At 46.3% G+C, this 27,810-nt stretch overlaps 1 protein-coding gene and 1 long non-coding RNA gene across 6 annotated transcripts in view; one reads left to right on the top strand and one right to left on the bottom strand.

Annotated features, from left to right (window-relative positions):
• Positions 1 to 437, bottom strand: part of MEN1 (menin 1) — a 134,852-nt gene extending 134,415 nt beyond the window's left edge. For 3 of the 4 annotated variants that reach the window (XM_069645024.1, XM_069645026.1, XM_069645027.1), the window contains exon 1: positions 341 to 437. The gene's annotated coding sequence lies outside the window, so the exon portion shown is untranslated. Of the gene's footprint in view, positions 1 to 190; positions 289 to 340 lie in introns of those variants that run through there. The other variant, XM_069645025.1, reaches the window with a different exon arrangement.
• Positions 438 to 521: 84 nt separating this feature from the next.
• Positions 522 to 20,482, top strand: LOC138567134 (uncharacterized). Of its 2 annotated transcripts, XR_011302110.1 has the most exons (3): positions 524 to 588; positions 2,623 to 2,707; positions 16,925 to 20,482. It is a non-coding gene; the product is annotated as an uncharacterized lncRNA (long non-coding RNA). The 2 variants fall into 2 exon arrangements; XR_011302109.1 differs by lacking the exons at positions 2,623 to 2,707; positions 16,925 to 20,482 and adding an exon at positions 1,831 to 2,150 and having other exon boundaries at positions 522 to 588.
• The last annotated feature ends 7,328 nt before the right edge of the window (positions 20,483 to 27,810 follow it).

The following is a 27,810-nucleotide window of genomic DNA, read 5'->3' as shown; positions in this document are numbered from 1 at the left end:
TAAATGTCATATCATATGTAGTCACTTACACCAGAGCAAGTCTGTGTAGTAGCTGCACAGCAGTTACTGCGTCTGCGGTGCATTCCAAGCCTGAAGGGTGCCGTAAATGAGCTGCGGAGCAGCTACTGTGTCTACGATACCAACAACTGTGTAATTTCAAAACCAGATGTTTAGAAAGTCACGTACTTACAGTTTTTAATGTCAACATGTGATAAATACAATACAACGCAGCTTCAACGTGCATTTCCAGGGGTTGCAAAAGAGCTCCTCTTACCAATATAACAACAAAGGGGTGGGAACGTCTAAGTTAATATATGGAGCGGGAATCGCATGCACTCACCTGATGCTGCCTGGAATCAGGACACGAGCGTTTCTAAAGGGAGGCCTTATATTGCTTTCATTATCAATCAAACACTTAAAGTCCCTATGAGACCAGATAGCGTTGTGTGTTTGCTCAAATATTTGCCGACACTTTCGGAAATGCCTTTCCGGAGTTATGGCGTTTTCTGTTAAATCGTCGTGACGTTTACACGTAGTACGTCTACGCGTGTAGGAAGAGAATCAGGGAGGAAGGAGCACCCCATGCTGGTACGGGCAGTTATTTTTTTTATTATGCATTTTTAAGGCACGTATACATCTCGGAAGCGTTTCGAAGCGCCAGGTATATTTAGGTGCCGGTGGGCTTGTTTTGCCAATTTTGATTTTGGTTGTAGCAACAGCGGATCTGTGTGTGTCTTCTTGGCTGGTGTTATCCCCATTCCCGGCCAACCTCCGCCCCCGAACAGAAGTGATTTATGGCCATGCCTTGCACGCCAAGGGAATTTCGGGGCTGATGTTTTTTTTTCCAAATTCGGCTGCCAGCCAGCAACAAGTCGGATTATACGTAATTTCTTTATTCGATATTGATAGTTGAGCAATAATGTGACAACAACTTTACACTCTAGAACAATGGGCATACTCGGACGTATTAACAAACCGCAGACTGGCTTCTTAAAGGGGTCTTCTACCAATACATTTTATACGTTCATAGGAAAAGTAATTTCCAAATTTAGAAACGCTGCTGAAACTTGCATTCACTAGTTTTCTTTGAGTTGTTTATTTGTTTTGTTTTTGACCGAGCACCACACCAATACTCTGTAATTCGTGTGTTCTTTGCTTTGTGTTTTTATCACAGGTTATATTTATAAAGATGTTAGGTTTATCAAACTGTTAATCACAAATAAATGGTTCGGTTGTGCTGACAGCAGTTATTAGGAAATTAAACTGTGTTAATGGGTGCCAACTTCTGGCTTTCACTACAGAGGCAGAAATGGCCCAACCCATCCCTTGGCCAAACACATTTTATAGCACTTCCTTTTTTATAAGCAATTGCAAAAAGTTGTAGCTTTTCATATTTTTTGTTCTGATTGTTTTGGTTGAATTCAACTTTAAACACATTAAAAGAAACAGCAACAATATATCAATGCACACCATTTTATATATATATACATTTCAGCAATGGTCTGTCAACCTGCTGAGCTACCACGGTAGCCATCTACTATAGAGTTGTCTATGCATCCCTTGATGTACTAAAATCACTGCATTACCACTTTGAGTGCACCAACACCATAGAAGTGATTTAAAGTGGAATTGATGTATATCTTCTTGCTGTGGGTGCCGGGCCATTGCCTGCATGTGGCACCATATGTTGCAGAGAAGCCAGGGGCCCTCGTGTTGGGCATGGCAGCTGCAGTAGAGTTTGCTGCTAATGGTGATTAGGTTTGGCTAGGTTTAGTAAGATAACCAATCATGCCCATGTAGTAATGTGTTTGTGTTTATATGTACCCTCAGCTATAGGAACCAGGACCATAGAGGAAAGAATGGAGAAGTCTACAGGAGGCACAAGACGTCTGCCCCTGAAGAATGTCCAGTTAATAGTAACATCAAGGACAGAAACTTATATAAATTGGGCTCATTTTTGTACGCAGTGGGAAGCAAGAGGAAATTAGTTGCTACTGTGTAGTGTTTCAAGTATTTGTAAAACTTGACTCTGTGTGGTGGAACAACTACTTTTAACACTGTATATTTTTTATGTGGTATACATGTATTTTAAAAAAAGTTTTTGATACTTGTGCGATTAAGCAAATGAATTAAAATTACATTTTAGTGAATTTTTTGGTATACGTTATTAATTGGGGGACACACAGCCCACATTTGTTGAATGGCTGTGGGTGGTTTTCAGATTTCTGAGGGTAGCATGTTGTCACTATAAAAAAATCCTGACATCTGTAGTAGGACTTGCCGATGTTAAGAATGCTGTTATATTTTGCTGTGGGTGATGGTGGGGCAATTTTAAAGGTATAGTTAGGAGTCGCAATCAGGGATGTCACAAACTGGGATTTCAAACCTATTTTTGAGGCTGTTCCTTTCTCATGTCCAGTTTGGGGCGGTAAGTTCATGTCTCATGTGGGAGTTGCATTTACAGTGCACTGTGTACTCTCCTGGTTTCCCAGCATTCAGTCCTGCTTACTAGCTAATGCCTAACACCCAAGAGCTGGATTTAACCCCTGCTCATCTAATCTTAATTTTGAAGTCTCAGGTAGACCCATGTATCATTGACTTAACTGTTTATTGCAATAGCAGCATCACTTCAAGCGTCAGTGTGTCAACCTAACCACCTGTATCCCAGCAAGGAAAATCCAGTGAAGCACTTGACCCAGTCACGCAGGTAAGTATTTATTTTCTCTATGTACCATTGGTTGAGTAAAAGTGCTGAAGGTTTATATCGGCCCTGTGCAATGTGCATGTGGTTTTCGCCACCATCTTTGGCCTATTCCAGGACCACACTTCCCAAAAATATTTGCGCTAGAACTTAACAATCTGAACAGGGAGTCCAACCAGTATTTGTGACCCATTTTTGAAGTTACCCCCAAGCTGTTCACATGGTTCCTTTGAGTTTTTGCTGTTTGCCATTGTTTCAATCTTTTAAGGCATTTTACATTTTTGAAAACTTGAAATGGTTTTTAAAAACTACGTTACCTACACTAAAGTGTGGGTTTGCAGTGTTTTCACAGATTCGGGCTCCTTTTTTAGATGGATCGTTGGTACTAAGTGAAAAGATCTTTTTCACTGTACCGATGGGTGGTAGGGGTCGCTTTAGAAAGACCGCTCCGTGATTGCACAGAGCAGTCTTTTTAAATTGAACTATCATACTTGTCAAACACCTGCCGCACCAGAGTGTGCACAGTGGCTGACGGGTGCTTTGAGTCCCAGCTGAGTCATCGCAGGAGACAGAGGTGAGTTTTGGACTGTATGCATGGGGAGGATGCGTGTGCTGATGGGGTGGGGGTGGGGAAATTGGAGGTCTGGGGAGGGGTTAACCCCCCTGATTAACGAGTGAATGGCAGGTGCGGAAGCAGGGGGGGCAGTATGTGATATTTCTGTATTTCTGCATTTTAAGGCCAATACAAAAACGGCGGCAAAAAAATCTTTTTTTTTTTTTTTGTGTTCAGGCTTTAAAATGCAGAAATATCACATAGAACCGGATCGTTTACTAGTGCCCAAAGATGGTAGGAATCTCAAACGAAAAGCAGAAGGAGAGGTGGAAACAGACAAAAGAAATGCAAAAATATGGAAATATGATGTCTCTATTCGGACTTTGGGCTCACGTGGCTCTCAGTTGCTGGAGAAGCTAAACAGCGTGTGGTTTGTGGCGCTACATTAGCAAACCTGAAGCCAACACAATTAAGGTGGCATTTGGAAACATGCCGATTTAGCAAAAAATACCAGGGATTTCTTTGTACGGCAGCTGCGAGGCATGCAAAAGCAAAAAGACACTGTTAAAAATGTAGCCTCATTACCTGTAAATGCTTTGGAAGCTTCTTGACACATCATCGGGGCAAAAACAAAAATAATTTTACAGATGCTGAGAAAATAATTCTGCCAACAAGTATCTCTGTCAGCCGGGTAATGCTGGGTGTCGGTGCAGCAGAGAAATGCAAAAGTATCCCTATGTCTGTTAGCACAATTTTCTGGCACATCGATGACCTGTCCTCGATCAGTACAGAATTGATATAGAGCTTGAAAAAAGTCTGCTTGCCCTTAAATTGGATAAGGCCACTCACATTTCAAAAGAAGCACATTTGATTGCTTTTGTGAGGTATGCCATGGAAAACCAATATTGGAGGATTTCCTATTTTGTAGACCAATTCAGGACAGAGCAACTGCATCTGTAGTCTTTGACATTGTTCCTAAGTTCCCAAATGCCTGAAGTGGGAGGTGTGTGTTGGTATTTGCAGGGATGGTGCTCCTTCAATGTGTGGTGCTAGAGCTAGGTTAAAAGCAAATGTGTTGTCAGTAGCTCCACATATATAGTGATACACCAGCAAGCTTTGCCTGTGGGCAATATGGGGAATGGACTGTGAGGTGCTGACTTCTGTTGTAAAGATTGTACATTTTATTAAGATGCACCCCACAAGAGCCCATCTGTTTGCCACATTATGTGCAGAAATGAGAGCTGAACATGATGCTTTGTTTCACGGAGGGCAGGTGGCTCTCCACGGGAAAGGTTTTAAATCGTGTTTAGGAACTCAGAAACAAAAGTGAGACCCTTTCTCCTGGGTTTAGACCAGACGAAAGAAGAGCCTCTATGTGATTCACACTGCCTTGTACTGTTAGTTTACTATGGCAACATCTTTGAAAAGCTACGTTTTTGAAACCGTTCCCTGCAAGGCACAGAAACCATATCATTGGCTATGAACGCAAAAATATCAGCATTCACGAAGACGCTGGAGCTTTGCAGGAGGAGGGTTGATGTCTGTATTCTGATGCGTTTCCATTATTAGCAGATGCTCTTGAGGAGATGGGAGTATGATCATTCATGTTTTGCTCAACTAATAGGAAACCAACTCCGAACGAGCCTCAAAGTATTTTCCAGAGGACAATTGTAACATCAATGATGGTTTAGCCTTTCCTAGCAGACGTAGGGACTCACCTCCAGGAGGAACTAATGGAGCTTCAAAGTGACCACCTACTGGGGAGGTTAATCTTTCTTAGGGGGGGGGTCGAAGAAGTTTGAAGACCACTCTTGTAGAGTGACTATTTTTTTTTTTTTTTAAACGGCAAAAAACCTAATTGCTATCTTGCTGGCACTGCTATATGTTAACATATATTTTGATTGCTATTATGGAAGAGCACTTGGATCCTCCCCGGTCCCTAGAGGAGAGGGCACGTGTGGGCTTGAACGGCAGAAGCTTAATGTACTAAACAAACCTTTGCTAAATCCCTGGTTGCCTTTTTACTACACTACTGTGTGTGGCGTTGCTATGTGTACGGTATGGTGCATTTTCAACTTGTACACATGACCGCACCTTCAGTGGGTACGAGCAAAATCATTCCAGTGCTTTACTGTGAAGGAAAGAGTCGCATGGGCCCAGCTATACTCAAGATTTCACTTGGTCGTCTGCTTAAGAACATTGCAGTCTCGCGTAGCTATTGTATATAAAGGGCACAGTGCTTGTAAGTTGCCCAGACAGCTGCATGCCTGTGCAGACGCCCGCTGGCTTAGATTTCCCTTGTATGGGGATTGATGTGTGGCTCGTGGGACACGTGTGTGACTTTCGCAGCATTGATTCTGAAGCAGGGTGCCAAGTGGCAAAGTTTTGTTTGGCTGGCAAGAAGACTGGCTACGTTTTGAAGTGTGTGGCAGACTGTGCCACTGTGTGGTACGGGGTGTGCCGCACACACCGCCAGGTGTAGTCTTGGGCTGGGGATGGTTGAAATGCCCGTATGAATGTGCTCTTTGATTCCTGCTTTCCTTGGGCTTTACTTTACAAAAACTCCAAATTAGATTTGCTGTTGTAATTCTGCGCACAGAGAATGGTTGCAGATATTGGCCATCCAAGCTCATTAAGAAGGGAGAGAAAAGGGCTTTTTTAACCAACATTGGACAGATTCCGCCCCCCCCCCCATCATCTATTTATTTTTCTTAACAATGCTCGTGACCTGATCTTGTTCAAGCTGGGGAAGATTGTTTACAGTATGTGCATTGGTATGAGTTGTGTAATGTGTACATGACAGGTACTCTGTTCTCAAGTTAAGTTCAAGGTCAAAGCACCCCTAAAGAGTTTCTGTAAAGCTGCCCCCCATAAAAAGCAAACTGGCATTCAAAGACTGTCATTTTGTATTGTAATGCTTTTTACTGCTGGAAGTTATGGATGCTATACCAGTGAGGCAGAGCTGTTGTAGTGTGTGTACGCCATTTATTTTAAAGCACAGAAAGAGGGCTTTTTTTTTTTACCCCTGTTTTCCATTGCCTTTTCAGTTCACAGTAGGGCTAGTTGTGCCAGCCCTTGGGCACGGGGGACAGTGTTGTAATTCCCTCCATCTACGTTTAGTTTATCTTTAACATGGGGCAATCGCTACATGGTTTAATATATACAAATGTAGGGGACTCAGGATGACTGCATGTTCTAGTTATACTTCTGCCACATTCTTTATATGGGTTGATGAGGTTCCCATAGGGTTTTTAATTGCCCCTTCAATGCACCATTTCACCTCACCACTTAATTGAAGATAGTTTGCCTGTTATGTTAATTGAATGCTTGCTAGGGCTAGTGATCACACATTAATTTAGACAATATCTTTTTTGATTTATTTTGACATTTATATAGCGCACAAAGCCCAGAGTCATCTAGGTGCTTTTTCTTAAGAAGTTGGTTACATTCAAGATTACAGTACAATCATATATGATATATATGATAAGGAAACAGGTTACAGCCTTATCTTCCAACAATTCTCTGTGTATTTGAAAGGATGGAGAATATGACCCTTTGGCAATTCTTGTTGAAGTTGATTGTAAATGGCTGATGGAGGGTCTTGATGAAAGTAGAAGAAATATGTGAAGAAAAGGATTTCAAGGGAGTAGTGCTTTTCTAGTCAGCACGTAAGCCATGTATTTTATTTTTCTCTTTTCATCTATTTAATGTTTGGGAGACGTCTGATGTCCCTATGCAGAGGCATACCCTTTTGTCACACATAGATAAGTGCTGCACAATGCCCATCACGTTTTTACAGCATCTTTTTCCTCTAGAGTAAATCTCTGAAGTATAAATGGTCTACATGATGTCTCTTATGTTATTGGCAAATCGCTATGGGTTGAACGCCTTTGGGGACCGTAGTCCAGGTCCGAGTATGTGTGCAGCTAGACTGAGTTGTGGCCAACTACATGGGGAGGGAGGGAAAGCGGCAAGGAGTGCAAGAATAAGCAGAAATCCTAGGGGATGGATAGGATTGCGCTTAAGGGGAGTCACTTACCCCAGTGGACAGCTGAAGCAAAATGTTTTGTTGTATTAATGGTCGCATTTTGATGTTTCAACTTGCCTTTTTCATACCCGCAGGTCAGAAATGGTGTATTAAGATATAGAAAATTTGACGAAATAATGAAAACCTATTGTGAAGCAGAGGTACTAATTGAGGCTTTGAAAAGAAAGGCAGAGGAGAAAAAGCAGCTACTTGTGGAATCTGGAAAGCGCTGTAAAACGTACTGCGTGAACTACAATAAGATGCAGTGGAAAAAAACAAGAGAATTGTATTGTAAAAGCTGGTGGGTGGAAACTATTCCCAAAAGAAATGGGGGTGGGAGTGCACTGCTTTTTCAGGATAAAATTATACAAGTGATTTCTATTATAATGTCAAAAGAGTGGCTGATATCTACCTCAGTGAAGAGGTGCTGTTAATATTTCAGGTGCACACGGGCTGGCGTCGCAAGACCACTTGGGACACAAAATGCACAAAAACCAGAACAGCTTATTACTAAGCAGTAAGCACAGATGCACTCCTAGTGAACCGCAGTTCAATTATTCGGGTCCTGCCTCCTAAGCAGGCTAAATCAATATAACGTTATAAAGATTTTGTGTTGATTATTCCAAGACAAATATCAATCATAGTTTCAACGCAGAGTCTATAATGAAGTCAATCCACAAAATTAGACGATGTTTGCAACAATTTCTAGAGATATGGCACATTTTAATTGATTGGCCTAGCTCTGTTTTTTTTTTTTTTGAAAACGTAAATTCAAAATATCACATGACAAAAATTAATTCACAAACAAGTAAACGATAAGATGAAACACTTCACATGGGCATTTACAACTTCATGCACTTAATCCAGTGTTTCATTACAATCCACAGATTGAACTTTTTCTTATGGGGGGAATCAATTCCCACATGGGAAGCCCTTTTTGCAAATGTTTGCAATTAACCGACGCGTTTCGGATCTACTGATCCAACTTCAGGGTAGGGGCTTCACTTTAAATGTAAATCTTGGATGGTATGGTATAGACAATTTTTCAAATGCGTGACCTATTAGAAAGGGACATTATTATATTTAATGTTAATTGGGGGAGCTAAGTGGTAATGGCTGAAGAACCAAGCGAGGTAAATGTTACTAACCTCACTCTGAGGAAAGCAGTGTTTCAGTTCTGACCTATCAAAAAGCAAGAATGTGCATATGGTAAGTATCTATTATTCAAAATAAAAGTCAACTTATATATACAAATGCCAGATCAATCCACTCACCCAGTCTTCAACTGAAAGGTACCTGAGACTGGGAAGCGGCAGAGTGCGGCTGGAGAGACCCTAGGAAGGGAGAAGTGTGTAAGTAACACTCAAGCTCAAATTCGTCCATAGATGGATTAAAAACATTTCTCAAATGGGTCTAATCTCATGGTGATTCAGGAAAAAGGTACGTGCGCATGCTGTATTCCGCCGTTTGCAGCCTTACCTGATGTGCGGAGCTACACAGTGAATGCCGACTCCTGCACGGACCGCTGCCCGAAGGCGAGTGGCGTGCCGTGTAGTCCAGGCAACCCCGCGCATGCGCACGGGGTCCGACCCGAGATCGGCCATCTTGGTGTGGGTGCTTCGTGCACCAGGGCGTTGTCATGACAATGACAAATGCTTGCCGGTCATGAAGTCGGGCTGTTTCGCATATGTCTCGTACTGAGTCACTAAAAGCAAAGTGGAGAGCAAGGGGACAAAAAATAATTAACTCTCTAATGTTACACATGAGGGTAAGTGAGGCTCATCCTCGCATGCACGTCCTCGGGTCCACCTAAGAGCCAAGAGGGCATATTTAATAATGACAGAACTCAGTCTAATTGATGCAAGTGGGGTCCCAAAGCACAGGCCCTGACTAGGGGGGGTATGCTGGGCGCCCCCATCTTGCATTGATTTAAGGTAATTAAATGGGAGATCTCTAAGACCAATACTAAGCCTCGGATGGAGGCAGTGGCAGATCTGGCATTCGGGTTAAACCGCATAAATAAAAGCTAACAAATGAGTAAAGGGAAAACCCAAAACAAAACCTCTCTCAGAGGTACATTATGCCTTAGGTAGAGGATACCAGAACTCAGACAATATAATGCAAGTGGGGGCCCAGAGCGCATGTCCCAAAAAGGGGGGTACACTGGGCGCCCCCATCTGGCATTGGTTTAAAGTAATTTAAAGTCCAGTGTCTTGCTTCAGATGTAGCAAAGGTCTGGAACAATGTATGGAATGTATACTGTCACCATGGAATCTGGACATTGTGTTTCATTATGTAACCGGTGATTTGCGATTGACACATCATGGCTAGGGTCAAGCTTAATTTACCATCTAGGACGGGAAGATTTGGAATCTCTCACATGCCTGTATTTTGTTTAGTTTAGTTTTTTCATATCCTGTAACGTTTGGACTGGGCTGTATACTGCGGTCAAATGATGTAACCTACACTCTGCCCTAAAACATACAACCCTCTTTGACTGGTTTGGATTTACCTCTGCTGGTGTTTATTCCTGTGTTATGTCGCATGCTGGTACCCTCCATCTAAGGCTTAATGTACTTCTGAGATAAGTTTTAGCTTTGGTAACTTCCTTTATTCAAAATGGCCAGTTAGCTTTTTAGTGATTTGGTTTAATCTTTAATCTGAATGCCAGATCCACCACTGCCTCCATCCCAGGCTTAGTAGCGGTTTCCCTGAGGCCCCCCTTTTAAATGACTTTAAACCAATGCCAGATGGGGGCGCCCAGCGTACCCCCCTTTTTGGGACATGCACTCTGGGCCCCCACTTGCATTATATTGACTGAGTTCTGGTATCCTCTACCTAAGGCATAATGTACCTCTGAGAGAGGTTTTGCTTTGGGGTTTTCCGTTTACTCATAACAGCTTGTTAGCTTTTATTTATGCGGTTTAACCTGAATGCCAGATCTGCCACTGCCTCCATCCGAGGCTTAGTATCAGTCTCCGAGAGATCTCCCATTTAATTAACTTAAATCAATGCAAGATGGGGGCGCCTAGACTAAGTTCTGTCATTATTAAATATTCCCTCTTGGCCCTTAGGTGGACCCGGCGATTCCACGTGCATGCGAGGATGAGCCTCACTTACCCTCATGTGTAACATTAGAGAGTTAATTATTTTTTGTCCCCTTGCTCTCCACTTTGCTTTTAGTGACTCAGTACGAGACATATGTGAAACAGCCCGACTTCGTGACCGGCAAGCGTTTGTCATTGTCATGACAACGCCCCGGTGCACGAAGCGCCCACACCAAGATGGCCGATCTCGGGTCGGCCCCCGTGCGCATGCGTGGTTTGCCTGGACTACACGGCATGCCACTCGCAGTCGGGCAGCGGTCCCTGCAGGAGTTGGCGTTCACTGTATAGCTCCGCACATCAGGTAAGGCTGCAAACGGCGGAATACAGCTTGCGCACATACGTTTTTCCTGAATCACCATGAGATTAGACCCATTTGAGAAATGTTGTTTTTAATTCTTCTATGGACGAATTTGAGCTCGAGTGTTACTTACACACTTATCCCTTCCTAGGGTCTCTCCAGCCGCACTCTGCCGCTTCCCAGTCTCAGGTGCCTTTCAGTTGAAGACTGGGTGAGTGGATTGATCTGGCATTTGTATATATAAGTTGACTTTTATTTTGAATAATAGATACTTACCATACCCACATTCTTGCTTTTTGATAGGTCAGAAGTGAAACACTGCTTTTTTTTTTCGGAGTGAGGTTAGTAACATTTACCTCGCTTGGTTCTTCAGCCATTACCACTTATCTCCCCCAATTAACATTAAGTATAATAATGTCCCTCGGGGGGCGTGGCTTGGACGCCATGTGAAAGGACGTGCCTGAACGGGAGCTCCCGCTGATCCGAACATTATCCGGCTGAATCCGCGCAACGGCCGCTACGATGTGGCATAGACGGTGATGACTGTAAATGCGAGGCTTGGCTGCACATGTGGGTGCATTCTCATACGGGATTGTGCAGCGCTTGTGTACTCAGGAGCCGCGTGAAGTTTTGGGGCCGGAGCTTCGCCGGCAGACAAAATGGCTGCCGTCGCTTGATGTTGGGACAAAGGATCGGGGACCGGGATTCTGGAGGCGATTCCCTCAGTTCACGTTCAGCGCAATCCAGTGAGAGCAAGCCTGACTGGAGGTAGCCGAAACTGTGTGGCGACGGGGGGACATAGTGCCCCCAGGCCTGGGGCCTAAGCGAGATCGAAGGGACGCTCCTGATCGAAGATATGTCGAGCAAGCTCCTGAGGGCGAAGAATAAACAGCCCACGCTCGACGAATTTGCCAAGACATCGCCTGGCACCGAGGGGACCAGGAGCAAAGAGAAGGCCCAGCCCAAGGAGATGGCCGCAGGAGGAACGAACCAGGAGGTCCTGGCAGCGATCGCTGATCTGAAGGCGACATGGGAGACCAAACTCCAACTTGCGGTGGCCGAACTGAAAACTGCGATGGAACTTCAGGTCGGGGCGGTACAGGAGGATGTGAACCTCCTGAGGCAAGATGTGCGAACCCTGGCCGAGCGCACAGAGTCCCTGGAGAAGGAGATGGGCCCGACTGTGGCGGAATGCACCGCGCACAAACGAGAGATCCATGCCCTGGTGCAGAGGGTAGGCAACCTGGAAAGCAGGGCTGAAGAGGCAGAAGGTCGGGCCCGCAGAAACAACATCCGGATTGTGGGCCTACCGGAGGGAGCTGAGGGCCAGAATCCCACAGATTTTATTGAGACTTTGCTGCTGCAGGAGATCACCGGAGGTGCCCTAACGCAGGGATTTGCAGTGGAGAGGGCACATAGGGCCCTGATCAGAAGGCCACCGCCGGGTAATCCGCCCAGGCCCGTGATCGCCAAGATCCTCAACTACAAAGACCGGGAGAAGATTCTGGAACATTTTCGTAAAGGGGGCACCATACGGCGAGGGGAGGCAACCATCACTGCTTACCCCGACTACACTCTACAAGTGCAGCGCAGTCGGATGAACTTTGGGGCGGTCAAAAGGCGCCTGCGGACGGCCGGTTTCAAGTATATGTTACTCTACCCAGCCAAACTTAAGGTCTTCTTCAAGGCTAAGACGCTGTTTTTCGACACCCCTGAGGAGGCCATGGAATGGCTCGATGCGCAGAACTGCCCTCAGGAGCCTGATGAGCAGATGGCGGACGGAGCAGGGAGAGTTAAGTGAAACAGTGGGCCCGGCGGACTTTGAACATTTGGACTGGAATATAGTCTTTGCCACTTTGTGATGGGGATGCACTTTTTAACTGTTTCGAACATGGTCCGCGAGCGCGGATATAAATGTGTAGGGGGCATCCGAGGGCCGTTTTATTCGTACCCCAGTGTGTGGTTAGGTTAGTCACTGTGTGGGGTGTGACACCCTGTCGGGTTCTCTACACGGGCTTCCGGAGAGAACCGAACACGGGGATGCCTGAGATCCAGGGATGGAGCTGGGCAGTTGGTTGGGTTAGGGGGGTGGGGGGTGTTAGTTGTTATGTGAGCCTGGGGAAGAAACTGAGAAGGGATGTAGTCGGGACTGGGGGGAGGCGATCAGACCAGAGGGGGAAGTGGGAGCTACGGATAAATCATGGGAGACCTTAAGGTATTGACATGGAATGTTAGAGGGTTGAATAGCTACCTGAAGCGTAATAAGGTCATGTTGTATTTGAAGAGGCAGAGGATAGACGTGGCCTTGTTACAGGAGACGCATTTGACACGGGATAAACTTGAAATGGTGCGGAGAAAATGGAGGGGGACAGTGGTTGGATCCACATTCTCTGCGTATGCCAGGGGTGTGCTGGTTTGGGTTGCACCACATGTCCCGTTCAAGCTCTTGGGGGAGGTTGTGGAGTCGGACGGGCGGCTGGCCATGGTTCGGGGGCTTGTGGAAGGTAGAGTTGTCTGTATCATAAACACTTATGCGCCCAACCAGGACACAGCGACTTACTTTAAGACACTGTGCGCGAGACTCGGTGAAGGGATGGGGAGCACAGTAATCTGGGGTGGAGACTTTAATTGTGTGCTTAACCCCAGGGAGGACAGGTCGGATGACAAAATGGTTAGGCCCAGCCCAGCGGCCAAGGTGTTGCAGTCGCTGCTAACGGATCTAGGCCTGGTAGACGTGTGGAGAGCGAGACACCCGGGTGGGAGGCAGTATTCGTACTATTCGGCTCCGCACCAACTGCACACGAGGCTCGACTACTTTTTTGCCACTCCAGACATTCTTACGGAGTGTGAACAGATTGACTACAGGGCGAGGGTCCTCTCGGACCACTCGCCCCTAATCATGCATTGGCGGCTGCGCCCCCCACGTGCACGGATTCCAACATGGTGCCTTCGGGCGGAAGCGCTACGGGATCCGGTATTCAAGGAGGACATGAGGGAGGAGATAGTCGCGTACTTTGAGTCGAACACAGGGAGTGTCAAGTCGGCTGGTACTTTGTGGGAGGCTTTTAAGGTGGTGATGAGGGGAGTTGCTATCGCGAAGTCCAAGGGATTAATGGGCGGAATCCTGACCGACCTGCGAGAGGCCGAGATCGAGCTGGAAAAAGAATTGGAGAAGGGTGGGACCGATATGGAAGTAGTTACTGAGCTGCAGCAGCGGTGCTCTGGGCATTGGGACAGACTTTGTAACCTGAATTATACGAAGTACATTGAGAGGTTGCATGCGGGTGGGGACAAGACAGGCAGGCTCCTCGCTTGGCTATATAAGAGCGAAACCCCTAGGGCTCCGATCCGATCGGTCATCACCGAAGGGGGTGCGGAGATCGATACGCAAGAAGGGGTAAATGGGGCATTCGCAGAATACTACCAAACATTGTATGAAGATCGGGAAGGGGGGAGCCGAGAGGAGATAGATGAAGTACTCGGGGATATAGGCCTGCCCAGAATCAGCGATGAAGAGCGAGAGGCGATGGATGCTCCGATCACTCTGGAAGAGCTCAGAGAGATAGTGCGACAGCTGCCCACTTGCAAGGCCCCGGGGGCGGACGGGTTCCCCAGCGAGTTTTATAAGGCGTATGGGGAGGAGGTACTCCCACCCATGCTGGACATGTTTAATGAGGCGTTTGAGCTGGGACAGCTACCAGAATCACTCAGGGAAGCGGTCATAGTGCCACTCCCCAAGCACAATACACCGGGACACGGTTGCGGCTCCTATCGACCCTTGTCGATGCTGAACCAGGACAGCAAGATCCTAACAGCTGTCTTGGCGGCTAGAATGAGGAGAGTGATAGGCAAGCTGATTCACCCTGACCAGACGGGCTATGTCCCGGACAGGAGCATTACCCACAACCATAGACGCCTACACAGAGTGGTCGAATGGGGATGTAGCAAAGACGGCGAAATGGCGATAGTGGCGCTGGATGCGGTCAAGGCGTTCGACTCTGTTCGTTGGCCGTGGCTGTTGGCGGCACTGGATCACTTCGGAATGGGGCCAGGGTACAGGAGGTGGGCTGAATTATTATATAGCGCGCCTCTAGCCAGAGTTCGTACGGGGGCAGTAGTGTCGGATAGGTGGCAGTTAGGTAGAGGCACCAGGCAGGGATGTCCTTGGTCGCCAATGTTGTACATCCTGGCCCTTGAGCCCTTGGCAATTTACCTCCGGCAACAGTATGACCCGGTGGGCATAGAGGTGGGGGGGGAGAGCCATCTGATATCCCTGTATGCCGACGATATGCTGTTGTACCTCCAATACCCTGAAGAGAACTTGCAATATGTCTTGGTGGTGATGGAGAGGTTTGCTTGGCTTTCTGGCATAGCGGTCAACCCTCGGAAATCCACTCTGTTCCCGCTGGGCGGCTATGTGGGGATACCGACTGAGAGGTTGCCAGTATTGCGAATCCCATGGGCGACAAGCACCTTTCGGTACCTTGGCATAGACGTATACCACACGACCGGGGAGGAACACAGGCACAATACTGAATTGGCAGTGGGGAGGATCGAGAAGTGCATGAGGTTTTGGGAGAAACTACCCTTAGCGATGATGGGCCGGGGCGCTATGCTTAAGATGGTCGTGCTACCTAGGCTGCTGCATTATTTCAATAACATTCCATACATGATACCCAAGGGGTTTTTTGCTAGACTACATAGGGTATGTAGAGATTTCTTATGGCAGGGCACGCGTAACAGGGTCGCATTGTGGAAATTGCAGAAGGCTTATGAGAAAGGCGGCGTGAGGCTGCCGAACTTTGAGGCCTACTACGTGGCAGCGCAGCTGCAGTACGTGGCCAAGTGGCTTTCGGACGACGAAACCCCGGAACATAGACTGTTGGGAAAGGACTGCTCCCCCTTCTACCTGCGAGAGATTATTTGGGTATCCAGCACATGGATGAGGGGGCGTCCTAAGATGCTAGCGTTGGGCAGGAACATGTGGCGAAGAGCCTGCCGGATGATGGGGGATCCCCTGCCGTGCATGCCGCAGCTGCCGCTGGTGGCCTTGGCAGGGGAAGACGGGCAGCTTAGGGCCATCCTGCGAACATACTGGGAGTCAGTGGGGCTGGTCACTTTGGGTGACATTTGGCAGGATGGGGCCTTGGCGGAGTTCGCAGATCTAGAGGCGGGGGCGGGGCTGCATGCGGGGCAATACATGACGTTCCACAGAGTGGTCAGGGAGGTCCGGAGCACTTGGCCCGAGACCGTATTGGCTGACGAGCCGGATGCGACGCTGGAGATTATGTATGACGCATCCGAGGGCGGGCATGAGGTCTCCAGGCTGTACGAGATGCTGATGGCAAAGGTTGGGAAGGATTTGGGGTACCTGAGGTTGGAATGGGAAACAGAGATGGGGGCCCCGATGGCGGATGGGCAGTGGGAGCGCGCCCTGGGGTACCACAAAAAAGTATCGAGGAATGCCAGGTTTAAACAGATACAACTATATATCACGCATAGGGCATACATGACCCCCCTGAGAATTTCCAGATTTCGAGACGCTGGGCGCCAGGCGTGTCCCAAGTGTAACACAGAGAACGCTGATATGATTCACATGTTCTGGGCCTGCCCTGTGATTGCAACCTACTGGAGTGAAGTGGCGCAGAAGCTGGCAGGGAGGGGCATTGTACTTAAGACAGATTCGGCCTGGGCCTGTTTGCTTGGAGGGTACCCCAGGGCGCGCAAGCTTCGGCACGTGGAGAAGCTTAAAGATTTGGCTTATGTACTTGCCAAACGCAGAATAGCCATGGGATGGAAGAATTGTCAGAGGCCGCGGGTGGAGGTATGGTGGCGTGACCTCCAGAAATGGGCTGCCGCCGAGACGACAGCATGGTGGGAGGCCAGCAGGGCGGGAGGGGAGGAAGAGGTGAGCTCCCTCACGGCATGGAAGGTGCTATTGGCTGAACTGTTTAGTACGGGGTCGACCTCGGCTGGATCTGAGAGCGATGGAACCCCACCACACGGAACGGACAATGATGGTGGACACCCTACAGGCTCATAGGGGGGAGGGAAGGGGATTGTTAAGTTGATTCTGTTCTGTTTTTTCTTTCTTTTCTTTTTCATATCTGTTGTTTGGCCTTTGTTGTGGCTTGATGTGTTCTATTTATGTTCTGTTGCACTGTGTGGTCGTTATAAAATAAAATACATTTAAAAAAAAAGAAAAAGTATAATAATGTCCCTCTCTAATTTCTTATAGGTCACGCATTTGAAAAATTGTCTATACCATGCCATCCAAGATTTACATTTAAAGTGAAGCCCCTACCCTGAACATGGATCAGTAGATCCGAAACGCGTCGGTTAATTGCAAACATTTGCAAAAAGGGCTTCCCATGTGGGAATTGATTCTCCCCATAAGAAAAAGTTCAATCTCTGTATTGTAATGAAACGCTGGATTAAGTGCATGAAGTTGTAAATGCCTATGTGAAGTGTTTCATTTTATCGTTTACTTGTTTGTGAATTGATGATTTTTGTCTTGAAATTTTGTTGTGATATTTTGAATTTACGTTTTGAAAAAAACAGGTCAATTAAAATGTGCCATAGCTCTAGAAATTGTTGCAAACATTCTCATTTTGAGGATTGACTTCATTATAGACTCTGCGTTGAAACTAGGATTGATATTTGTCTTGGAATAATCAACACAAAATCTTTATAACATTATATTGATTTAGCCTGCTTAGGAGGCTGGACCTGAATAATTGAACTGCGGTTCTCTACGAGTGCATCTGGGCTTACTGCTTAGTAAAAAGCTGTTCTGGTTTTTGGAAACTATTCCCAATAATGGCTGTTCACAAAATCTTTTGGCAGGGATGGCTAGTGTTCTTAATTCCTCCTACATTCCTCTGTTACTTTACCTGGACATTGAAAGCCACAGCAGTAAATCAGCAGATGTCTCTGTGTAGTTTCCAAAGATGTTACTGCGTAACAAATACAAAATATTGGACTATAAAGTAAGTAAATTGTCTGCTACAAATGTTTTGTCGGACAGATCTAATTTGACAAGCTCAAATCACCACGTCTTCTCAACAATGTGTCCTTGTTACAGTATGATGGTCATGCCTGTTTGGACAGTGAAGTGACAACTGCATTTTCCCACACACCTGCTCAATAATCATTCAGATTACGGTCTTTAAAAACAATGGAATTGGAATATCCCTACAACCGAGTTTGGTTGCTGCGTCAGCCCCTGCTACTAATCGACAACGTAATTGTAGCTCACACGCTGCTCTGTGGAACTGAAGATGCAAGTGCTCTTGTGTGTAGAACTATATAGTTGATCTGGTGAATTTGTAGGTTGCTGCCAACTTGTAAATGGTACCCTTTTTTTTTTGTGCTATTGATTTCTGTTGGGGGGGGGTCCGCTATTGTTTTCTTGGATGTGGTGAATGTTCAAACTAATCACTAGTAGCTGCTCATAGTAATATTGGGTGAAGTGATTGGCCGTTTATCATGCAGGTAGACCTTTAACAGACTCTGTTTAGATACTGAAAGTGTGTATTTTAGTGCAGTGAGTAATTGTGGGAGTTTATTGGCTGTGATGTCATGTTAGCTAGAGGTGAGGACTGAAATGAGAGAGTTTACAGGTTTGTTTGTGACATTGTGGGGGTGGATTTGTAGTTTTGTATACTAAATCAATGACATTTGAAGAAGTCAAAGATCAAAAGTGATGGCTGCAAATTTCCTTGAGATTTTCCAGTACACTATCCATAAGTCTAACTAGACTCATCCTATAGTAATACCACCCGTTTTATACACAAGGAATCAAAACCCTTTTCCTAAATCATTTGGAAGCAACATTAAATAACTCCTCCTGAAGTCTGAAATAATCGTTCACAATGCCAAACCCATCCTAAAGCTTTCACGGGGTCATCCTGGAGTAATCACTCACCCATCCTGAAGTTGTCATGGGGTCATCCTGGAATAATACAAGATCCATCACTGGAAATAATCAGAACCCATCCTGGAGTAGTTTCTGTGATGACTGTAGTCATCTCATTTAAATATTTCGGCCTATACACTTACATCAAGATGGTTTTGGATGATCAAACTGAACTAGCCATGGATGACTCTAGGATGGGGTCATTGGATGACTCCAGGAAGATTTTCCTTTTTGACTTGGGCTCACACAATACATATACACACTCCTTACACACAATGAGCTGACCTGTAACTCCATTTAACGCTAGTTTCATGAAAGGCTCCTCTCTGCCAAAGAAAAGGTGTGGCCATGTGAAAGAACACAACGTTGTTATATTTTGGCTTGCATCTGTGGGGGAGGGGGCTGTTGTATGCATTTCACATTACTGAGGTGAGGGAAGACTTTCTTGAAACTAGCAGCTGTATTGTTTTACTGCTTTTGTGCAAATATAATGTTCTGGACTAACACGGTGGCACTTTAATGCTGTCAGTTTCAGGAACAGTTTTTTTTTTCTCACCACCCGTTCCTTATTTATCCCCCCTTCCCAGTCACCTTGGGGTTCAGAACACCCCTACGATCTCTCCTCTCCTGCTCAATGAGCATTTGTTTGTTTCTGGCTCCTGTGCCCAATTCACTTCTTACTCTATTGAGGCGCCGCCATGACCACCATCTTCGTTCTAAGCCTTGAACTCGCTCTAGGGTCGCGACTAGGGAGGTTTTCAAAATAATTGGCCGATCACAGAAGTTCAACGTGTGTTAGTTCTTTATAGCACATTGGAAAGTATGATCTACTTTGACGGGTGCAAATGAGACACCACTGGAATATGAGAAAAGTGTCCTGTTAACCTTCAGGTTAAAGTGCTCCTTTTGAATTGTAGTCGTGGGAGTGCAAGCCAAAATGAAATATCAATACCAAAACCCTTTAGCATTGTTTAAAGATGCTGATAGTTCTGAGACAAACATCTTGTAGGGGATTGTAAAGTATATCCTGTCAATGGTTGAGGTTTGTATGTCCCATAGCGCTCAAACCTTTGTGTCCCCAGGGTGGGTTAAAACACCAGATTTTGTTTTAGGCTGACGAGAGCCCATTAAAGTTTATGGGCACAAGGAGCTTGGTGGTGAGTGAACTCCAAATGCGTGAGAGTTGAAATGGTTCCCAATAACATGTCACTTATTAAAACTGTGTGTGTGTGTGTGTGTTATGTTATTTTGGGGATGATTATTCTGTCCTTTCATTTGCATTTTAGGACTTGTAGACAACATTACAAGTTCCTCTAAATAAAGTTAATGTAGTGATGATGGAAGGTATGCTAAAAGGCACAGCAACAGTCCCGGCTCCTGCAGGGGGGCCCAGCCCCCCCCCCCCCACCAGCCGCTCCCTGCCCCCTCCCCCCTTAGAATGGAGCTCTTGCCGTGGTGTGAAACCCCACTGTAAATGGAACCTGGGGGAAGGCAAGGGGGATTTCACTGTAAATATGCTGCAACAACGTCAGTACGATTAGCATCTTGAAGGTCTGCACTGCAGTAGGCCTGGCCAGGATGTGTCCACCCCAGCCAAGAAAGCACAAATGACCAGGGAGATGGAGGACCAGTTGTGAGGTAGCACACTTGCTCAAGCAGGCTGCCTCCAACTATCTAGCAAGAGCCTGTGTTGCTTTTTATTTTTTTAACTGCACCGCTTTTCTTACTTAGCTTGTAACTGAGATGTTGGGAAATATTTTCTCAAACCTAAAATCACGAGTTGATTTCTGTAATGTAAAGTATGTTTATATTTTTGTGGGAATACACCAGTTATTCCCATCAAGCTTAATAAAATGGTTAACTGTACCAAATAATAAATGACAGGTCATGTTGCTTGCACACAGCGTCCAGTGATAAAATTGCTGGAAAAAACATTGAGGGTGACTCGATGCATTTTTTTTTAAAGGCACTTTCCAACAAATATTCTAGCACTGGTGTTTGTTTATGTGGGAAGGGTGTTTGCTGCCTTTTATAAACAAATATCAAGTCACCCTTGATGTTTGTACCAGTGATTATACATATAACCTTTGCACACAGAGGAGAGTGTAGTAAAATCAAAAAGTGATAGATGCAAGGCTTTGAATTGAACATTATCGCTGTCATTGCTCTGGGAAGCCTTCCATGCCATAAGTCTTTAATATGACTTTGCAAAAGGAGACAAGCCATTAGCAAATGAGCCTGGTTCTGCCAACAAAAGGTGCAGTTCAACCTCAAATGCTAGGCAATGTACCCTCTGAACTGGAACACAAGTCATGGCAGGCGTTTTTAGGCCTTGTGGTGAAGCAGTTTGGGCAGGCCTGTTCCCATTAGTGGCAGGGCGAAGGCTGATTTGCAAACAATCATCTGGAAGGCTGACCAAAGCAATGCCAGTGGTTATGATCAGAGACTTACATCCATACTTTTTTAGTTTGGGCTGTTAGGTGTAAATCAGAACACTTTCTCTGGAACAGAGATAGGATGGAGATGGTATGTGCAGTGCATTTAGTCATTTACAAACTCATTGAAAAACCAGGGCCATGTTAATCCCTATGGCATTCCCACCAACTACCTTCCCCTCCCTGATGAAACATACCCAACTGGAAACTCTTTGAGTAAGATCTTTCACAAAGTAACACCAATATGTGTGCTGTATAGCACCTGTCAGTGTTATATCTATGCATTGCTTTGAGTGTTTAATGACTTAAATGCCATTGTAATTGAGCTCCTGATGTAATACAAATCTTGTGTTTCTGTAGCCTGTTCGTTCATAGGCACTTTCTGTGCCATGCATCTGTTCCTTGCACTAGAGACTTGCCATGCATCTGTTCTTGCACTGGAGACCTGTCTAAAACAAGCAATCGCAAAGCCAAATGTTTTGGCTTGTATATAGGTATTAGACATTTGCCAGGCAATGCCCATCTCACAGTCGGATGGTACCCTTATGGTAGTGCCTGGCAAATGCCTATCCCATGCCTACTCAAAAGCCCGAGCTGTTGGCTTTGCCAATGTATGTTGGTTTCAGTAAGTGAAAGTGAATATGCCCAGATGTGGGTGCCTTGCTTGCTCCACAAATCAATCATCGCTGTGCTAATCCAACAAGATCATACGTGAACATGTCAAGGTTAGGATGACTTATGGGCCAATTTCACAACCTCTTCTCATGCAATCTTACAAGTAGGGTTCTAATCATAATAGAACATATCTTTTCTTTGTGTGGAAGCCTAGACCGCACTGACAGAACTTCTGCTAATCAGACTGATAAGTACTGGCTTCAAAACCTCATACTGTTTGAGTAACTATTACAGAGATTGCATGCAAACACAACAAATCATGTTTATTGTCAGTTGTGTGTAGAAGGTATTCTGTGCTGGCAGCTGGGTGTTTAGGCAGTGTTATAAATTAAAATTATTTACTGTCGGATCCGACCAGTGATGGAGCAGGGAGCGAAATGGAGGGTTGTTCTGACCCCCCAAAAAACATTTGCTTTTCAGAAGATTAAATATGAAAATCTGGCAAATGACACGAGCGAAGCGTTTCTTATAATGTTGCTGGTAAAGTATAAAATGGGCATATCTTTTTTTAAACTTAAAAAGTGGCATTTAAATATTACCTGCATAGTCCAATCAGAGGTGGATTTAACAGTCGGACAAGGAACAAATGCCCATGGTGTGTGTCTCTCTATCTCTCTATCTCAAGACAAATACCAGAGCTGCACATCCGCCCCAGTGAGGTATTATCGGTTTCATGTAATGTTTTTTAGCAGATTATTCGCAACAGGAAGTGATTTGAGATTGTTGTGGCACGTTTTTCTTAAAACGACGGAAGATTTTTAATAAGCTCCTTAAGTGTGATTGTTAGGTGAATAGAAATTCTGGGGTACAGAAAAAGCTGTGTGAAGCAATGACCTTGATATGACTTTCAGTTTACTTTGTGTCTGCTGAGATTTATTGTAAGTTCTTAGTAACTTGCGTAACGTGTAGGCTTTCATTCAAGATCGGGCAAATAAAGCTACAGTCATAGGGGGTCATTTTTCAAGTCTAGCGGAGTGGAAAAAGTGACACTAAAAGATTTACCAGCACTTTTCATATGGTGAAGGATTTTGTATGATTTGGCAGGCAAATTCGGAGAGGAGTTCTGACTTCACACGTTTGTCTGCTCTTACAGGTCCCCCTGCCATATCTGATTGATTTTCCACCACCATGTACTTTTATGCTGGTGGAAAACGAATGGATTCCCATGAAAGCCAACTGACACCTGGTGAAAGCAGGCAGTTTCCAAAGGAATCTATTGTAGTGTTTCTGCCTGTGTTTTACTATTTAATTTTTCAATACTTGGTGTAAACAATTAAAATTGCATGAAAGGGCCCTTTTGCAACCATGTGCGTCCCTCTGTCCAATTCAGGATTAAAAACAAAATGACCGCCTTAATCCTTATCAACATGTTTCTACAGTGATGTATACGTTCTCAGGTTGATTTATCATGTCACTTGTGCATTTTTAACTGCCAATTGTCCCTCCCCACACCCCCCAGTACCGCTACAAACCCTCCACCCCCCCCCATTTTTTTTTTTTTTGGGTTGTTTCGGTATCTCGCCATTCAATCCCTAGTAACTTTTTTGTTACATGGGATATCTCAGCCAAATTTGGCCCCTTTCTTCACACATGCAAGCGGTCATAACGCCACCAAGGAATCCTAGTTTGCTGTATGAGTTGAGAGAAAATAACCAAAAAGGAGACTTTTTTTTCTTTCTTCTCCCTTCAGGAAAAAGCCAATAAAAATTAAATGATGTACAAAGAAGCCTGTGTTTTTTTTTTTCCTTGTAAGAGCTAGGAACAAGTGGTTTACTGTGCTGAATTCACAATTTTCCAGGCTTTCAAGAACAGTTCAGTGGAAACCCCCAAAAACTATTTCTGTATGGGTACCATCAGTTTTATGAGAGGTAGGCGATTTAACCAATTTTTTCCAATAGGACATGCATCGCCGGAATGGAAGAGGAGGGTAGGAAAGCTGACTGGGAAGACAGAAAGGCATACATTTCTGAAAAGTAGACAAAATTCTAAGTTCAGGAAGGGGTAATTTACGCAGGTCAGGCAACAACTATGTAGGGAAAATTCCTGTAGCTTGGGGGAAAAATTTGAAAAATGACAGATTAAAAAAAGGTATGTGCTGGACATGGTTGGACCTGTAAGGTAATCGCTTCTGTGAATATTGAGAAAAGCTACATTCCCCTGACACTTCCAGTTAGGAAATCACACATTTTCCATAATGTTTCACAAAACAAGCAACACCACAAGCCAAAAACTGAGCCATGGTACACAGGATTTGTATGCTGACCTCCTAATCAGACGTATATAGCATGTTTAAATAAGGAAAACAAATGTGGTGAGGAATGGCAAGCATACATTTTTTTTTAAAGTGCACAGGCGGAATTTATGAAGGGTCGATGACTTGTGCAGGTTACAAAAGTGTACTGTGCCTAAAGCAGCGTCTAAATGTAGTTCACATTTGGGAAATTAAAGGGTTGTGTAAAGAAGTGCAGCAGCAAATGTCTTCTCTCGATTTTCGTGGTGTTTTAATACAACAAATGTTCTACCTTCCCATATTCCCACAGGTGTCCTGACGAAAACGGTTCCTCACGTGTGGGTGCACCTACCTGGGTGCAAAGGGAAAAGGCTAAACCACTGGTAACCCCAAGTGTTTCTGGACAGCAGATTTTGCAGGAATTTGCTCTTGTAGACAACCTACAGATTTGGGCCTGGGTGTGTCGCCGCCACCAAGGAAAACGGGGAACCCCAAGCATTTTTGAAAAGGAGATACCCGTGGGAATCCCATTGGGATGGTAGATCCATATGGGAGACTGCCGCCCAAGGCCGGGGACATCACACACGACCATCCTGGAGCTCTGGCTGGCCTTTGTTACAGCTTCTCCCCACCAGGTAGCGCCGGCAGTGTGCCAATACCTCCTCGGAGGGAAAAGCTGTAACGCAGCCCAGCCAGAACTCCAGGGCGGTTGGAGGTGATGTCCCCGGACTTTGGCATCAGTCTCCTCTGTGGGTCTACCGTCTCCAAGCACAGCGGTAGTTCCAGGGAGCCCTGGCAGGGTGTCCATCTTTTCCCAGAGGGAGAAGCTGTAACGCAGGCCTGCCAGATCTCCAGGCTGGTCTGGGTGGGGGAGGGGTGTTATGTCCCTGGCCTTGTGCGCCTGTCTCCCATGTGGGTTGACCATCCCCAAGTGCAGTAGCAGGGAGCCCCGGCAGGGTCCCCTTCCCGGAGGGAAATTCTGTAATGCAGCCCAGCCAGACCTCCAGGATGGTTGGGAATGAGGTCCCTGGCCTTGGGCGGCTGTCCATGTGGGTTGACCGTCCATAAGCCCAGTGGTGGTGCCAGGGAGGCCCGGCACATTCCCTGTCCTTTCCCGGAGGGAAAAGCTATAACGCAACCCATCCAGAGTGGTAGGGGTCATGTCCCTGGCTTGGGTGGCTGTCCCCCATGTGAGTTGAACACACCCAAACCCAGTGGTGGTGCCAGGGAGGCCTGGCACATTCCCTGGCCTTTCCCAGAGGGAGACGCTGTAACACAGGCCAGCCAGAGTTCCAGGATGGTTGGGGGCAGGGGGCATGTCCCTGCGCTTGGGCACCCGTCTCCCATGTGGATTGGCCTTCCCCAAGTGCAGTGCCAGTCCCAGGGAGCCCCGTCCTTTCCCGGACAGAGAAGCTGTAATGCAGGCAAGTCCGAGCTCCAGGAAGGTGGGGGCGATGTCCCCGGCCATGGGTGCCTCTCTCCCATGTGGGTCAACCGTCCCTAAATCCAGTGGTAGTTCTGGGGAGCCCTGGTAGGGTCCCCGTTCCTCCCTGGAGGTGAAATCTGTAACTCAGCACAGCCAGAGGTGCAGCCTGGGCTTGCGGACGGTCAAACCACATGGGAGACAGCCGCTCCCAGGGAAACACCAATGTTCTGCTGGCAGGGGTGGTGGGGGGGGAGTGGATTTGTTGCCTGACCCTGTCCCAGCCCACCAAAATACCTCCCCAGACTGCCCAAGTCCCACCCACCCCACCAACAATCCAGCCCAAGTCCCACCCACCCCACTGACAATGGGCCCTAACAGTAGAATAGTACAAAAAGTACTTGCATAATATTGCAGCTCCTCACGTAGAAAAAGCTGTAAATTAAATAAAAAAACATTTATCTATGGTCAACCCGGCAAAAACAAATAGTAACTATTACGCTCTGACAGTGCACCCCCCCTCCCCCCACCTACCCTTTCAAGCCATCCCTGGTGGTCTACTGACCCTCACCCCCCCCCCCCCAGTAAAAACACATTTGCATTTGGGGTGGGGGGAGGACCACCCCCTTTCCATTGAAAAGTTCCCTGGTGGTCTAGTGAGCCACCCCCACCACAACACACCCACCAAAAACACATAGTTGTTAATATTTAGTTTTTCCCCTGCCCTAGGGGCAGATGGGCACACTAGTGTGCCCATCTGCTGCCAGGGGGTTGGGTGGGGCACCTCTTTTCCATTGCAAAGTTCCCTGGCGGGCTACATGAGATGCCCCCCCATCCATTTGGGGTGGGGGGAGAGAGGAGAGAGGGCCTCCCCCCTTTCCATTACAAACTTCACTGGTGTTTAAGGGTGCCCTCCACCAACATGTTTTTTGTGTGTTGTTTTGCCCCTTCCCTAGGGGCAGTGCCCATCTGCCCCCAGTGGGGAGGGGGGGGGGCAACCCCTTCCCATTGCAAAATTATCTGGTGGCCCTCTCCACCTACCCCAAATGGATGAGGGGGCATCTCATGTACCCCTTCCTAGGGGCAGATTGCACCAGCAATCTGCCCCCAGGGAGGGCTACATGACATTCATTTGGGGTGGAGTGAAGGCCCCCTTCTCTTTCCAGTACAAACATCCATGATGGTGTAGTGTCCCTCCACCAAAAACATCTTTATTATTGTTTATTTTGTTTCGCCCCTTCCCTAAGGACAGATGGGCACATTACTGTGCCCATCTGCCCCCAGGGGGTTGGGAGGGGCACCCCCTTTCCATATCAAACTTCCCTAGATAGATGGGGGGGCATCTCATGGACCCCTTCCTAGGGGCAGAAATCTGCCCCCAAGGAGGGCTACATGAGATGCCAGGGAGAGGGCCACCCCCCCTTTCCACTAGAAACATCCATGGTGGTTTAGTGTCCCCCCTGGCCCCCACTAAAACATCTTTATTTGTTTTATTTTTTGCCCCTTCCCTAAGGGCAAATGTGCACATTACGTACTGCCCCATGCTTTGGGGGCTGGGGAAGAGGGCCGCTTACATAGTAATCAGCCCCCTCGCCCCATTTCAAAAACAGATCCCTGGTGGTCTAGTGGCATTGCTGGGCGTGGATCGAGCAATCTGCACCCAGCAATGCTTCAAGGAAGGTGCCGTTGGAATGGGGAGAGTCTCCCCTGACCTCTCCCTCAATCTCAACGGCACAATAATGCTGGAGAACGAAGGAGAAAAAAGGTGGAAACCTACCTTCTCTTTCACCACCGCAGCCGAAAATGGATGTGGCAGTGAAATGTACTTTCATTTTCACGTCAACGTGCATTATGCACGCTGACGTGACTGCAGGAAATCCAACCCACGTAGCCTGGGGGTTGGAGTGCCAAAAAGGACTAGGTATTTCGTCCTTGGCACTGCAAAAGTAGTGTTAAGGAATAGATAGATCACCTTGGCACATAAGGGGTTATAGTAATAAATGTATACATTTGAGTATTATTTTATGTATTCAAAACCTAAGGGAAAGGTTATGCTCAAATGTTGGCTTTACCACTTAACCAAAGTGTATGATCATGGACAAATCATTCAATGCCACTGCGCTGTAAATTGCCAACATTTGGTGCCCATAGAAGTGATTTGGTTTGCAGTTCAGTCTATTCCAAAAAAAGCCTCACTCATGGTTTAATAGATAGGAAGTTCAGGGGGTCAGGGACTGCCAAGGGGATAGAGACACACACACTCACACACCACCACCCCACCTCCCCCCCCACCACCAACTCCTACCTGTCTTTGTAAAATATAAGGCCGAATTTATTTAACAGAATTGTGACATTCAACAGAAAAACAAACGCCTCAAACGAGAAGTCATAATGGACAATTGCATATTAGACAGTATGTACTAGACAATGACGTATAGGCCTC

The sequence above is a fragment of the Ambystoma mexicanum genome, chromosome 2p, assembly GCF_040938575.1.
Source record: "Ambystoma mexicanum isolate Mex_15411 chromosome 2p, UKY_AmexF1_1, whole genome shotgun sequence".
Lineage (NCBI taxonomy): Eukaryota > Metazoa > Chordata > Amphibia > Caudata > Ambystomatidae > Ambystoma > Ambystoma mexicanum.
The sequence above is the reverse complement of the archived record's forward strand: the minus strand, read 5'-3'. Positions and strand labels throughout refer to the sequence as shown.